Source organism: Gracilinanus agilis, chromosome 1 (genome assembly GCF_016433145.1).
Source record: "Gracilinanus agilis isolate LMUSP501 chromosome 1, AgileGrace, whole genome shotgun sequence".
NCBI lineage: Eukaryota > Metazoa > Chordata > Mammalia > Didelphimorphia > Didelphidae > Gracilinanus > Gracilinanus agilis.
In genome coordinates this window covers 135232255-135248468 of record NC_058130.1, presented here as the reverse complement: position 1 = coordinate 135248468, position 16214 = coordinate 135232255, and the positions used below count along the sequence as shown (strand labels likewise).

Sequence of the window (16214 nt, the reverse complement as noted above, 5' to 3'; positions counted from 1 at the left end):
AATTTTCAGGTAAAGAAATCAAAAGAATCAATAAGCACATGAGAAAGTGTTCCAAATCTCTAATAATTAGAGAAATGCAAATCAAAACAACCCTGAGGTATCACCTCACACCTAGCAGATTGGCTAAAATGAAAGAAGGGGAGAGTAATGAATGCTGGTGGGGATGTGGCAAAATTGGGACATTAATGCATTGTTGGTGGAGCTGTGAACTGATCCAGCCATTCTGGCTGGCAATTTGGAATCATGCTCAAAGGGCTATAAAAGAATGCCTGCCCTTTGATCCAGCCATACCATTGCTGGGTGTGTACCCCAAAGAGATCATAGATAAACAGACTTGTACGAAAATATTCATAGCTGCGCTTTTTGTGGTGGCAACAAATTGGAAAAGGAGGGTATGTCCTTCAATTGGGGAATGGCTGAACAAACTGTGGTATATGCGGGTGATGGAATACTATTGTGCTAAAAGGAATAATAAATTGGAGGAGTTCCAGGCGAACTGGAGAGACTGCCGGGAACAGATGCAGAGCGAAAGGAGTAGAGCCAGAAGAACTCTGTACACAGAGACTGATATACTGTGGTAAAATTGAATGTAATGGACCTCTGTACCAGCAGCAATACAATGACCCAGGACAATTCTGAGGGATTTATGGTAAAGATGCTACCCACATTCAGAGGAAGGACTGCAGGAGAGGAAACATATAAGAAAAACAACTGCTTGAACTCATGGGTCGGGGTGGACATGATTGAGGGTGTGGACTCGAAACTACCACACCAATGCAACCAGCAACAATTTGGAAATTGGTCTTGATCAAGGACACATGACAAAACTAGTGGAAATGCGCATCGGCCATGGGTGGAGGGAGTGGGGGGGGGGGCGGGATGAAGGGGAAAGGAGGAGCATGAATCATGTAACCATGTTAAAAATGTATATTAATAAATGTTAAAAAAATGGATTAGAGCAAAAATAAAAGATAATGAATAAGAGCTCTAGAGGAAAGAATTTAAAGCTCTGTACAAGAAGTAGAAATTTGTACCATAGTAACCTACTCCCTGAAAATTAGGATAAAACAGAAGTGACTTCATGCTACAAGAAGAAATATTAGAACAAAATCAAATGACTAGAAAAAATAAAATGTAAGACACATTTCATATAAAAAGAATGACCTGTAAAACTGATCAAGGGTGAAATACATCCACACATTCAAGCTCACTTGCTCACCCACCACTCCTTATACCCCATTGGATTACCTGAAAGTTATTATCAAAAAAGGGCCTAGATGCTGCATTTCAAGAAAGCATGAATAAAAACTGCCAAGACCTATTAGAATTATAGGACAGAGTGAACATAGATGGAAGCTAAGGCCTATGACCATGTACCTGGTACTCTATATGCTCGGGGAATGATTTTGTTGCTTTGATAGTTAGTCTTAATTGAAAAAGGGAATGGGGAAGGAATACAGTAAGGAGAAAGGGAGAGAGAGAGAGAGAGAGAGAGGTGCTTACTATCTCATAATCAGGGTACATAAGAAGACTATTCAAATAAGGATTTAGGTTTTTAGGGGTTTAAAGGAAGCAGGCGCTACCTGAACCTCACTTTCATCTGAATTGATTAGTAGGGTGGAACATACATAGAGTTTGATATAGAAATACTGAAAAGGGGGAAGCTAGCACAGTGGATAGAATTCCAGGCCTGGAGTCTGGAGGACCTGGGTTCAAATTTGACTTCAGGCACTTCCTATGTATGTAACTCTGGACAAGTCGCTTAACCTCCATTTCCTAGTCCTCCCTGCTCTTCTGTCTTAGAATTGATACTAAGAAAGAGGGTAAGGGTTTTTAAAAAAAATAAGAAATACTGAACAAGGAAAGAGATAGAACTGGGACAGGGATAGTGGAGAATAAGAAGAAAAGTAGATTCAAGGAGAGATTTGGTCATAAGCAAAACAAATTTTAACCTTGGAGTGGAACTTAAAGTGAAGAATAGAAAGAAAGGATATGAATCTGTAATTGGTATCTGAGTGATGGGATCTGAAGAGAGGCAGACTTTGCAAGCTCTTCTCTTGTTCCACTCTCTTCTTTTTTCTGTGAAGAAATATAAAAGTATAAGAATAGCATGGATGGAAATAAAGATAAAACTAAATATTTAGAGAAATGCAAAAAAACCTCAAGAATAGTCTAGAGTCTGCTCATGTGTAGGCCATGCTAATATAATAAACATGTCATACTGCATATGGACATTAACTCACAGCAGCCAGTTCTATATAGGAACTGAACTCAGTTGAGACTTCTTTTTTACTCTCTCTCCCACCAGAGATTAAAGTGGTATAGGAGAGAATATGGCTCCAAGGTGTTGGGGAAAATATCTGTACAAGGTTCTTGTATCTCTGGAGTAAATATCCTCTTATAAAAGCTAAATGACATTAAGTAGTTAAATAAACTTAGTCATTGACCCCTAACAAAATTGCAGCCAATGGCATAGTAGGAACATAGCTATCAGAGGCTCCCAGTGATGTTAGTAGAGAGGAGAAAGACCTCTAGCAGTTCACAGTTACTTTCTAGAACCCTGAGGGAGATGCAGCTAACATGATTTTTAAAGGAGGGATGTGTGAAAGGCATCTAGAGATACAAGTCTGGAGGTCAGGAGATAAGTTAGGGCTGGATAAATAATTTGAGAATCATCAACATAAAGAGATAATAATTAAACCTACAGGAGTTGCTGATTTCACCAAATGAAGTGGTATAGTGAGGAAAAAAGAACAGGGCCCAGGACAGAGCTCTCAGTAACATGTGTAGTTAGCAAACATGATCTGGATAGAGATCCAGAAAGAAGACTTGAGAAGGAACAGTCAGATGGATAAAAGAACCTCAAAGACCAAGAGACAAAAAAAAAATCTCATTGTAAAAACAATTTACATGGAACATTAGGAAAGATAATTTAAGAATTATTAGACTATGAGAGAAAAAGAGACAGAAATGGAGAGAGAAGGATAAACATGGGGGAAATAGGATGAAGGGGGATACAAAGTTAGTAATCATAACTGTGAATGTGAATGGGATGAATTCACCATAATAGTAGATAGCAGAGTGGATTAAAAACAAGAATCCTACAATATGTTGCCTACAAAAAACAGATTTGAAGTAGAGAGACACACACAGAGTAAAGGTAAGGGGATGGAGCAGAATCTATTATGTTTCAGCTGAAGTAAAAAAAAGCAGGGGTAGTAGTCATAGTCTCAGAAAAAGCAAAAGCAAAAATAGATCTAATTAAAAGAGATAAGGAAGGAAATTACATCTTTCTAAAAGATACCATAGACAATGAAGTAATAGCAATACTAAACCTATATGTATCAAATGGCATAACATCCAGTTGTTATTTTATTTTATTTATTTAGAATATTTTTCCATGTTTACATGGTTCATGTTTTTTCCCACCCCTCTTCCCTACCCACTCCGGGAGCTGACAAGCAATTCCACTGGCTTACACATATATCATTTTTCAAAACCTTTTTCCATGTTATTCATATTTGCAATAGAGTGATCTTTTAACATCAAAACCCTAATCATATCCCCATCAAACCAAGTGGTTGATCATGTTTTTCTTCTGCATTTCTACTCCCATCAAGTTTTTTTTTTTAAAGAAAAAGTTAAATGAGCTATAAGACAAAATAATAAAACTATACTAATAGGGGATTTCAACTTTTCCCTCTCAGATGTCAATAAATCTAACCAAAAGATAAACAAGAAACAAGTTAGGGGGTGAATAGAATTTTAGAAAAGTTGACTCTGATAAACTTCTAGAGAAAACTGAAGAGGAATAGAAAGGAATAACTCTTTTCTCAGTAACATATGGAACCTACACAAAAAATGACCCATATATTAGGGCTTAGAAACCTCACAACCAAATGAAGAAACACAAATGTTAAATGCATTCTTTTCAGATCATAATATAACAAAAAATATATTCAGTAAAGGGCCATGGAAACATACATTCAAATTAATCAGAAACTAAATAATCTAATCCTAAAGAATGAGTAGGGTAAAGAATAGATCATAAAAACAGTCAATAATTTCATTAAGGAGAATGACAACAACGAAACAAAACATCAACTTTTATGGGATGTAGCCCAAATAGTACTTAGGAAAAAATTTATATCTCTAAATGCTTACGTCAGTGATTCCCAAAGTGGGAGCTACCACTCCCTGGTGGATGCTGCAGCGTTCCAGGGCAGTGATGGCCACAGGTGCATTTATCTTTCCTAATAATTGCTATTAAAATTAAAAAAAATTAATTTCCAGGGGGCTAAGTAATATTTTTTCTGGAAAGGGGGCGGTAGGCTAAAAAAGTTTGGGAACCATTGGCTTACATTAAAAAAAATACAAAGAGCAGATAATTGAATTGGGCATGCAACTAAAAAAGCTTAGAAAAAGAATAAATTTAAAATCCCCAAATAATTACCAAATTGGAATTCCTGAAAATCAAAGGGGAGATTAATAAAATAAAAAGAATACCTTTAAACTAAAATAAGACTAGGAGCTGGTTTTGGGAGGGGAGAACAATTAAAAATAGATAAACCATTGGTAAATTTGATTTAAAAAAAAAGAAAGAAGAAAACCAAATTATCACAATCAAAAATGAAGAGTGAATTTACCACCAATGAAGAGGAAATTAAATAAATTATTAGAAGCTATTTTGTCCAATTATATGACGCTAAATCTGACAATCTAAGTGAAATGGATATTTACCAAAATATAAATCACCCAGATTAAAAGAAGAGGAAATAGAATAAATTATTCCATTTTAGAAAAAAAAATTGAAAAAGCCATCAATGAACTCTCTAAGACTCCCTAACCCAGCCAGATGGTCAAGTGAATTCAACCAAACATTTAAAGAACAATTAATTCTAATATTATATAAACTATTTGGAAAATAGGACAAGAAAGAGTTTTACCAAATTCCTTTTATGACACAAACATGGTATTAATACTTAGACATAAAGTACAAAAACAGAAAAAAAACTACAGTCCAATTTCCCTAATGAATATTGATGTAAAATTTAAAAAATACTAATAAGGAGGTTATAACAATATATCACAAGGATCATACACTATGACTGGATGGGATTTATGCCAGATATGCAGGTATGGTTCAGTATAAGGAGAAATATCAGCTTAATTGGCCATATCATTAACAAAACCAATAGAAACCATATGATCATCTTAGTAAATACTGAAAAAGTTTTTGAAAAATACAACACTAAGGGGCAGCTGGGTAGCTCAGTGGATTGAGAGCCAGGCCTAGAGAAGAGAGGTCCTAGGTTCAAATCTGGCCTCAGAAACTTTTCAGTTGTATGACCCTGGGCAAGTCACTTAACCCCGTTGCCTAGCCCTTACCACTCTTCTGCCTTGGAGCCAATATACAGTATTGACTCCAAGACAGAAGGTAAAGGTTTAAAAAAAAAAAAGAGAGAAATACAACAGTCATTCCTATTAAAAACACTGAAAAAAAAAATGGAGCTTTCCTTAATATAAGTAGTATCTATCTAAAACCATCAGTAAACATTATCTGCAATGATAGTCTTCCCAATAAGATCAGAAGCCTTCCCAATAAGATCAGGGATGAAGTAAAGATACTCATTATCACTGCTACTATAAAATATTGTATTAGAAACGCTAGCTATAGCAATAAGAGAAGAAAAAGAAATGGAAGGAATTAGAATAGGTAATGAGAAAACTAAAATATCACTTTTTGCAGATGATATGATGATATACTTAGAAAATCCTAGTGAATCAACTAAAAAAGCAGTTGAAGGAATTAACAACTTTATTTATTTTTTGCACCCTTACTTTCTGTCTGAGAATCAAGACTGTGTATTGGTTCCAAGGCAGAAGAGTGGTAAAGGCTAGGCAATAGGGGTTAAGTGACTTGCCTAAGGTCACATAGCTAGGGTAGTGTGTGAGGTCAGATTTGAACCTAGGACCTCCTGTCTCTAGGCCTGGCTCTCAATCCACTGAGCCACCAGCTGCCCCTAGGAATTAACAACTTTAGCAAGATTGTAGGATATAAAATAAACCCATATAAATCATCAGTATTTCCATATATTACCAATAAATTCTAGCAAGAAGAGATAGAAAAAGAAAATCTATTTAAAACATCTATATGAAATACAAAATATTTGGGAGTCTATCTGTCAAAATAAACCTAGGAACTATATGAACACAATTATAAAACACTTTTCATACGAAGGAAGGCAGAGCTAAATAAATGGAAAAATATTAATTTTGCTTGGTAGAATGACCCAGTATAATAAAAAAGACAATTCTACCTAAATTAATTATCTTATTCAGTACCATATCAACCAGACTTCATCTGGAAGAACAAAAGGTCAAGAATATCAAGGGAATTAATGAAAAAAAAAAAAAGTGAAGGACGGTGGACTAGCTGTACCATTTCCAAACTGTATTATCAAGCAGTAATCATCAAAACAATTTGGTACTAGCTAAGAAATAGAATGGTAGCTCAGTGGAATAGATTAGGTACACAATACACAATAGTAAATGACAATAGTAATCCAGTATTTGATAAATCCAAAGATCCAAGCTTTGGGACAAGACTCACTATTTGACAAAAATGCTAGGAAAACAGTTTGGCAGAAACTGTATAGACCAACATCTTACACATATACCAAGATAAGGTCAAAACAGATACATGATTTAGACATAAAGGGTGATACCATAAACAAATTAGGGGAGCATGGAATAGTTAACCTGTCAGATCTATGAATAAGGGAAGAATTTATGAGCAAACAAGAGACAGAGAGCATTATAAGATGTAAAATGGATAATTTTGATTATATTAAATTAAAAAGGTTTTGCACAAATAAAACCAATACAGTGAAGATTAGAAGGAAAAGTAGAAAGCTAGAAAAAATGTTTTTATAGCAAGTGTCTCTGATAAAGGCCTCATTTCTCAAATATATAGAGAACTGAGACAAATTTATAAGGATACAAATCATTCCCCAAATGATAAATGGTCAAAGAATATGATCAGGCAGTTTTCAGATGAAGATATCAAAGCTATATATGGTCATATGAATGCTCTAAATCACTATTGATTAGAGAAATGCAAATTGAAACAACTCTGAAAACAACTCACATCTATTAGATTGACTCATATGACAGAAAAGGAAAATGATAAATGTTAGAGGGAATGTGGAAAAATTAGGACACTAACACACTGTTGTTGAACTTGTGAACTGATTTAACCATTCTGGAAAGCAATTTGGAACTATGCCCAAAGAACTACAAACCTGTGCATACCCTTTGACCCAGCAATACCATTATACTAGATCTATATCCTAAAGAGATGTAGTAAAAAACAAAAACTTTTACTTTTTGTCTTAGTATTGATATTGAGTATTGGTTCCAAGGGCTAGGCAATTGGGATTAAATTACTTGCTGAATGCAACACAGCTAGGAAGGATCTGAGGTCATATTTGAACCTAGGATCTCTGGTCTCCATGACAGGTACTCTATCCACTGAGCCACCTACCACCCCCAAGATTTTTTTAAAAAGGGAAAAAGACCTAGTTCTACAAAAATATTCATAACAGCAATTTTTTGTGGTGTCAAAGAATTGGAAATTGAGGGGATATCCATCAATTAAGGAATAGCTGAACAAATTATGGGATATGCTTATAATGGAAAATTATAGAGCTCTTAGAAATGATGAGCAGGGGGGTTTCAGAAAAACCTGGAAAGATTCACATGAACCAATAGTGAAGAGAGAAGAACCACGGAGACATTGTAACAGCAACAGCAATATTGTTCATTGAACAACTGTGATTGACTTAGGTATTCTTAGCAATACAATGATTTTTCAAGATAATTCCAAAGGACTCATGACGAAAAGTGTTATCCATCTCCAGAGAAAGAATTGATGGAGTCTGAATACAGATGAAAACATTTTTTCTAATTTCTTCATTTTTTCCCTTTTTTGGTCTTTTTCTTTCACAACATGACTAGCATGGAAATGCATTTTGCATGATTGCATATGTATAATCTATATCAAATTGCTTATCATCTCAAGGAGGGTGTAGGAGACAAAGGGAAAGAAGGGAATTTGAAGCTTAAAAGAAAAAAATGTTAAAAATTGTTTTACATGCAATTGATAAAAAATAAAATATTTAAAGAAGAAATTATGAATGGAGGAAAGTTCATGAAAAAAGGGATAGAGAGGATCATAGAAGAAAAAATATAATTTTGACTTCATGAAATTAAAAAGTTTTTGCACAAACAAAACCAATGCAATTAAAATTTAGGAAAAAAATCCCTTACCTTATATATTAAAATCAGTTTCAGGGCATAAGGTTGGTAAGGGGTAAGCAATTGGGATTAAGTGATTTGTCCAGGGTCATACAGCCAGGAAGTATATATGAGGCCAGATTTGAACCTATGATCTATCTCCAGGCCTGGTTCTCTATGAGCAATCTAGCTGTCCCACCAATGCAATTAAAATAAAAAAGAAAACTTTTTAACTGGGGAAAAAATCTTTGCAGGAAGTTTCTTTGATAAAGGTCTCATCTGAAATAAAAAAGAAACTGTTTTAAATTTACAAGAACAAGATCCATTCCCAATAGTCAAATATTATGAAGTCAGTTCTTTTCCCAAAACAGTCTTTTTTCAAAAGAAGAAATCTAAGCTATCAAGAACAATATAAAACTATTCCAAATTATTAATTGGAAAAATGTTAATTAAAGCAACTCTGAGGTTGCCAACCTATCTGGTTTAGCTAAATGATCTAAATGGAAAACAATTTGGAATTATGCCCCTAAAGTCACTTAACTATTATTTCTAGGCCTGTACTCTAAAGATATCAAAAAAAGAGGAAAAGGACCAACAAATACAAATTTTTTTTTGAAGTGGCAGAGAATTGAAAATTAAGGGAGTGCCCATAAATTGGAGAAAAAGTGACAAAAGGGATAATTTCAGGAAAACCCAGAGAGACTTGTAAGAACTGAAGCAAAGAGAAATAAAAATAACCAGGACAATAATATATACATCAACAATAACACTGTAGGGGGAAGCTGGGTTGCTCAGTGGATTGAGAATCAGGCCCAGAGATAGGAGGTCCTGCGTTCAAATGTGACCTCAGACACTTCCTAGTTGTGTGACCCTGGGCAAATTACTTAACCCCCATTGCCTAGCCCTTACCACCTGTCTTAGAACCATTACCCAGTATTGATTCTAAGACAGAAGATAAGGGTTTAAGAAAAAACCAATAACATTGTAAAGACAGCTTTGAAAAAATTAAGAACTCTCATTAGTGAATTGACCAAACACAACTGCAGAGGACTGATGATAGAACATGCCATACAAATTCTAAAAAGAGGCAATAGCTTGGATTATTCCCCAAAGAGATAATAAGGAAAAAGATTTGTACAAAAATATTTATAGCCTCGCTCTTTGTGGTGGCAAAAAATTGGAAAATGAGAGAATGTCCTTTGATTGGGAAATGGCTGAACAAATTATGGTATCTGTTGGTGATGGAATACTATTGTGCTCAAAGGAATAATGAACTGGAGGAATTCCATGTGAACTGGAATGACCTCCAGGAATTGATGCAAAGTGAAAGGAGCAAATCCAGGAGAACATTGTACACAAAGACTGATACACTCTGGTACAATGGAACATAATGGACTTCTCTACTAGCAGCAATACAAGGATCCAGAGCAAGGATGAGGGACTTATAAGAAAGAAAACTAGCCACATTCAGAGGAAGAACTGTGGGAGGAGAAACACTGAAGAAAAACAACTGCTTGAACGTATGGGCTAATGGGGATGTTATTGGGGATGTAGACACTAAATGATAACTCTAGTCCAACTATCAATAATATGGAATTAGGTCTTGATCAATGATACATGTAAAACCCAGTGGAATTGTGCATCGGTTAAGGAGGGTTAGGGAGGTTTGGGGGAGAGGGAAAGAACATGAAATATGTAACTAGGGGAAAATATTCAAAATAAAAATAAATAAATAAAGAGAGACAATAGACTCAAGATACAGATTAAAATATATTACGGACATGACTAAAGTGGGAATTTGTTTTTTCTTGACTATCCATATTTGGTACAAGGATTTTTTTCTTCTTTTTTTTCTAATATGTAGGGTTGGTGGAGTAGAGAGAGAAGGAAAGTTGAAATAGGGTTTCTTCCTACCTGCACATTCCTTGCCAAAAGAGAACAGAATATAAGAAAGACCAGAAGGAATCATAGACAAGTATGGAAGCATTGAAAATTCCATATTGAATTCATTATATATTTTAAAAATAAAGCAAGCTCTAAATAATAAAGATTTGCAGTTTCATGTAGAATGCTCTTCTACTTACAATGCTCATGGAAAGCTTATTTTATTTCTATTAAGATCAGAATAAAAATAAAAAATTTAAAAGAATCAGATACTGACATTTTTAGAGTTCTCTTTGGTAGGAATATGAGCCAGAGAAATTGTGAGAAACCCTCTACGTAACTTGTGCTGAAGCATGTATTGCAACCAGATCAAACTAACTTGTGAGAGTTAATTGTTAAATTTTCAGTGTGAGCAACTACACCTAAAAATTGACAAAGGCTATGAGTTAGGCCTTGATTTATTTTGCAGATTGTCTCTAGAATTAAGAAAGTGATGAAGAAAATGTTGAAAAAGCATATTAAACTTAAAAGTATGTCTTATGTATATTATTTTTTGGAAAGCCAGTTATTAAACATTTATTAGCACATTACTGCTTACCCTCTTAGCTCTTTGAGTTTTTCATCTGGGAAATGGGTAATGACTGAGAGAGACTTGGCAAAGAAATTTCTGATGTTCTTGGCATATGAGAAGGTAAGTAACTGGTACCTCTTCCTTCTTTATCAGAGTCTCAGTGAACTCCTGTTTGTTATTTAAAAAAAAAAGTCCTACAGCAGAAGAAAGGGATATACATTCTGTATTCTGTCCTGGTCTGGCTTGCTTTCTTCTACTTTAAATTTGGACTTCCAGGCCTTCAGGTGGGTATGGGGGCCAGTGACCAAGACCACTTGGAGAAAAACAGAAACTGTAACCAATCTTTATCTTTATCTCTTGAAGATAAAGCATCCAAAAATGGGGATGAGAAGCCACAAGCAGAGAATATCCTAGATTGCTGAGGCCACCAGCTATTGTGGATCCTATTGCACTGTTGCACCAAAGGAGGAATCTGATTTCCTTTATGGTATTCCCCGCTTTCCTTTTTTCTACTTCATGGTTGAAATGATAGACATCCTTCTTCCTTAATTCCTTTTTCATTAGTGAATGGTCAGGAGTCCCCTCAGATACTCTTAAGATGGCTGGAAATGTTTCCATAGGAGCACTTGATCTAGTTCCTTTACACCTCATCCCAATGTACAATAAACTATAAGATGATAATTTTTAACTATTTGAGCCCTGTGAATGCAGATGACTATGATCAGAGAGAAGGAGCTCAGGTGAGGCAGGGAGTGCATGAGCTACTTATAGCCAGTATATTTAATAGTTTAAATTTTTGATCAAAGTTCCATTATATTCCATTATATTCCCTAGAGTTATTTCAGATTTGGCAAGCAAGGTTTTTCCAAAAGGTACCAAACCACAACCAAAGCATTGTGGGAGTTGGGAGAAACATTTTGCACTGCCATCTGGTGGACAATAGGATAATTTTTTAGAGAAACTATCCCTTTCATTGCTACAGAAACTGCAACCTCATTAAACCAACAAAACCAAGGATCGCCTAGTCTGGAAGATTGCTCTCCAACAGAGTCCATGACGCGTGCTGGCGAAAGCCTTTGGGAAGCCAGTTCGTTGCCAGACAAGCACTGAGCTGGAACCCACCAGGGAGGAGGAAAGTCGGAAGGCCAAAACAGACCTGGCGAAGATCTGCCGAAAACGAAACAAAGACCATCAGAATGACCTGGGCCCAGTTGGGGGAAGTTGCTCAGAACAGAGTCCGTTGGCGTGAGATGGTTGCGGCCCTATGCTCCTAGGGAGTCAACAGGAATAATAATAATAATAATCCCTTTCATGAATCAGAGAGAAACTGAGGATGCCACTAGGCTGGTGGTGGACTCGAGCACCATCTAGTGTACAATACGGATATTGCACCCCATCGCCTTATAATTAATACAGTGACTGCTATCTGATATCAGGTTTAATTAAGGCAGTATTTCAGACCTAAGGATGAATTAGGGTCAAACATGTCACAAGTGTTTCACCACAAAACTATACCCATATCCTCATATCAAGGGAGATACACTGATACTAGTCAAGAAAAGATGAAAGTTATGTGGTTGGCTATTACACTGTTTAGAATTCACAAGTCTTTCAAAGTTGAGATATTTTCCTAGTCAACTGTTTCCCATCTAATTACAACTGGCTTTGTGTGGGCAACATCTTTTCAACTTTATCTACTCAAAATTCAACATGTTCATTTCAAACCTTGCTTGTGTAAAAGAGGAAAAATTAGGGTTTTGGTTGACTGAAAAGGTTATACTTATCCCTATCAAGTTTTAACTTACTACAAATAAGCTAATAAACTAACTAACTAAATAAAATGAACAAACTGGAAAGGTGATACCTTTCACAGTTATGGATAAGGGAACAGTTTTTGATCAGAAAAAGTTTGATCATAAAATCAGCACAGAAGACAAAATGGACAATTTTGAGTATATGTAATTAAAAAGATTTTGCATGAGCAAAATAAATACAGTTAAAATTAGAAGGGAAAATTAACTTGGAAAAATCTTTGTAGCAAACTTCACTGACAAAGGTCTGATATCCAAGATGTATACGAAATTGGTCCAAATATATGAGAATAAAAGCCATTTCCCAAAAGGTAAATAGACAAAAGGTATGAATAAGCAGTCTTCAAAAAAAGAAATGCAAGTTATCAATAGCCATATGAAAAGATGATCCAAATAACTAATGAGAAGTACAAATTAAAACAACTCTGAGATTCCACCTCATGCTAACAAATTGGTAAAGATGTAAAAAAGAAAGGAAAATGGTAATTTTGGAGGAGAGGTGAGAAAACTGTTAAAATAGTTATGAAATGATCTAGTTATTCTGGAAAACAAATTTGGAATTATACCCCCAATATCATTAATCTGTGCAAATCCTTTCATCCAATGTTACCACTATTAAGTTTATATTCCAAAAAGATCAAAGTGAGTGTCCACCAATTAGAGAATGGGTGAACAAATTATGATATAGCAATGAAATGGAGTATTGTCTATATGAAATGACCAAAGATTCTGAGAAACCTAAGAAACTTTCTCTTCTATATGAACTAACAAAGGAAAAAATTTACATAATGATTTCATTTTAAAAGAAAGCAACTCTGAAAGACTTTTCAAAATTTTGATTGATGCAATGACCAACCTCAATTCCAAAAGACCAGTGATAAATCATGCTTCAGAGGTGATAGATCAGGGGTACAGAATGAAACATACATCTTTAGGAATAGCCAATATAAGAATTTGCTTTGCTTTAATATATGTATTTGTTACAAGAGAAGGGGGGTCGAGTGAATGAGTGATGGAGTGTGTGTGTGTGTGTGTGTGTGTGTGTGTGTGTGTGTGTGTATACAGGAGGAAGAGTTATGAAGAAAACACATGGGCTTAGTGATGGTGATGTTGAAATAAAGAAGAAAATTAAAAAATTAATCACTTAAAAATGCACAGAAGAAAGAAAATTCAGAAGGAGACACAGACAAGACTGTTTTGGAGACCACCATGTTGAATTTCTTACCTTTACTTTTTAAAAAGTCAAGCTGTTCATGGTGAAGTGGTATGTGTGATGTTCTTTTTCTGCTCCTAGTATTTAGGGATACTCATGTTTTCTAATTATCAAATTAATAATAACAAAAAGAATCATTTTTGAAAAAAAGAAAATCAGGGTAATAGGTAAATTAAAAAAAACAACCCACTTACATTCTGTCTTACAGTTGATTCTTAAGTATCAAGGCAGAAGAGCAGTAAGGACTAGGCAATTGGGATTAAATGACCTGCCCAAATTCACACAGCTAGACAGTGTCTAAGGCCAGAATTGAACCTGGGATCTCCAGACTCCAGGCCTAGCACTCTACTAAGCCACCTATCTGCCCCTTGGCCAAGCTTGATTGGTTCCCTTTTGTCCTTAAGAAAAACACAAACTCATTTGTTTAGCAAGTAAAGTCCTTTTGCATCTGGCTAGAGCCTAATTTTCCAGGATGATTCTATATTGTTCTCCCTTATATTCTCTATACTCCAGCCAAAGCAGCTTACTTGCTGTTATACATGAGATTCCATCTTTCTGTTTCTACTCCTTTCTATAAGTCTGGAAGACTCTCTTCCCACTTCTTTGTCTTGAAACTGCTAGCTCCCTTCAAGGATCAGTTCAAGTGCCAACTCCTTTAAGAGGCCTTTCCTGATTCTCATAATTGCTAGTGTTCACCCTTTCCTTATTGGAATCACTTTATTTTGCATATTTCCTGTATTTTTCCTGTATATTTCCACTTCTTTGTGGAAATGTTATATTCTCTATATAAGGTACAGAGTACAGAGACTCATACTTTTGCATTTTTATCTCCAGCACCTAGCACAATGCCTGGAACCTATAAGTGCTTAATTAATTTTTGTTGATTAATAGGTGGCAACTAGGTGCTGTTTTATTATTTTCCCATTTGTCTTGGTTTCAAATCCTTGCTAACCATTTTTGATCTCTCTATCTAAATTTAAAGGTCATTATTAAAAGAGGAAAGAGAAGAAAAATAAGTTGAACATAGCCTCTTCACTATCATACCAAAGAATAGTCTAATTCCTTCCTTGATCCTCCTTTTGTGACAACATGGCTTTTAAAAAAGCTCTTTATGTTGCTCTGTTTTCCCTGTTAGTCTTAGGTTATTCTAAAGCTTAGAGCTTTTAACACTATCCTGCTACTCTTCTGTATTCTTCTATTATTTGCCCTTGCTTATATCTCTAAATGTCTTTAAAAATCAAAGTTGGTCAGTGTATTCCCTATGTATCCAAAGTAATCTCTTAGAAGGAACCCTTTTTTATTACTCATTGGAATTGTTTATTTTTATTGTATCTTGCCTATCAGAACATAAGGTCCTTGAAAAGTAGGATTTTGTAGCATAATCTAACAAACTGTTTAATGTGTTTGTTATTTTATACTGCTTCCAGCATGTAAGCAATTCCAACGCTATGTAGAGCAACTGATAGGAGAAACTACTGTATAATTGCCAGGTTGTAATTTGCAACAATAATAAAACATCTATGTTCAAATGTATGAGCAAAGTTTCTATGAATACAAGTCACTTGGGAAAGCTTCCTAGAATTGTAGGCATTCAGTGTGAATTGTGAAAGAGCAATGAACTAGAAAACAAGAGACCTGGGATCTAAACTGGATCTGCTACTTATTAGCAATGTGACATTAGGCAACTCTGAGCCTCAGTTTCCTTATCTGCAAAAAAGAGATGATGACTATCATCTATTGATAGCATTAAGTCAGTCTTACTCTTCTTATTCCTTAAATTCTTCTTCATAGGTTTTGTTTTGTGAAATTTCTCTATTTTTTGGCTCTCTCTGAATATGCTTTTAAATTTCTTCATGACCTTCCTAAGTTGTGGTAATAAGAACTTAATATAACAACTTTTAGTAAAAGGCTGACTAATTCTAATACTGTGTAGGAGAGGATTACATGTGAAGGATTATGGATTTCTCTTATGTCTATACTTTACTTAAGATGTTGTTCAAAGTGAAATGACACAGTTTTTTTAACCCACTGCAAGCCACTATGCAGGGTTATTACTCTTCTAGCATGTATCTCAGAATGTCTCTGGAATAAGTATGTCACAGTGTGTAACTAGTTTCTTAGTTTACAAGCTTATAGTTCTTTAAAGGATAAATCTATTATTTAAATAACAATGACTATAACCTTTTGCATTTGGATGTATGTTCAAATGAAATCTATAAAAACCACATATATATATACATATATATATAATGGTTATATGTGTTGCTATACTGTGTTTGGCATTCATGCAAAGTTTATTTTGCCATTCGTTTATAAATAAAATACAAAATTTTTTCCATAACTGGAAATTTTTGCCCTTCACCTAAAATTATTCAAGTGACATCTGATTAAAGTATGAAATAAGACTGACTATAGAGAGAATTGACATATATTAGGG

The 16214-nt window shown here is 34.9% G+C and overlaps 1 protein-coding gene across 1 annotated transcript in view; it reads right to left on the bottom strand.

Annotated features, from left to right (window-relative positions):
- MEIOB (meiosis specific with OB-fold) overlaps positions 1-16214 on the bottom strand; it is a 51557-nt gene that overhangs the window by 21568 nt on the left and 13775 nt on the right. The window lies entirely within an intron of this gene.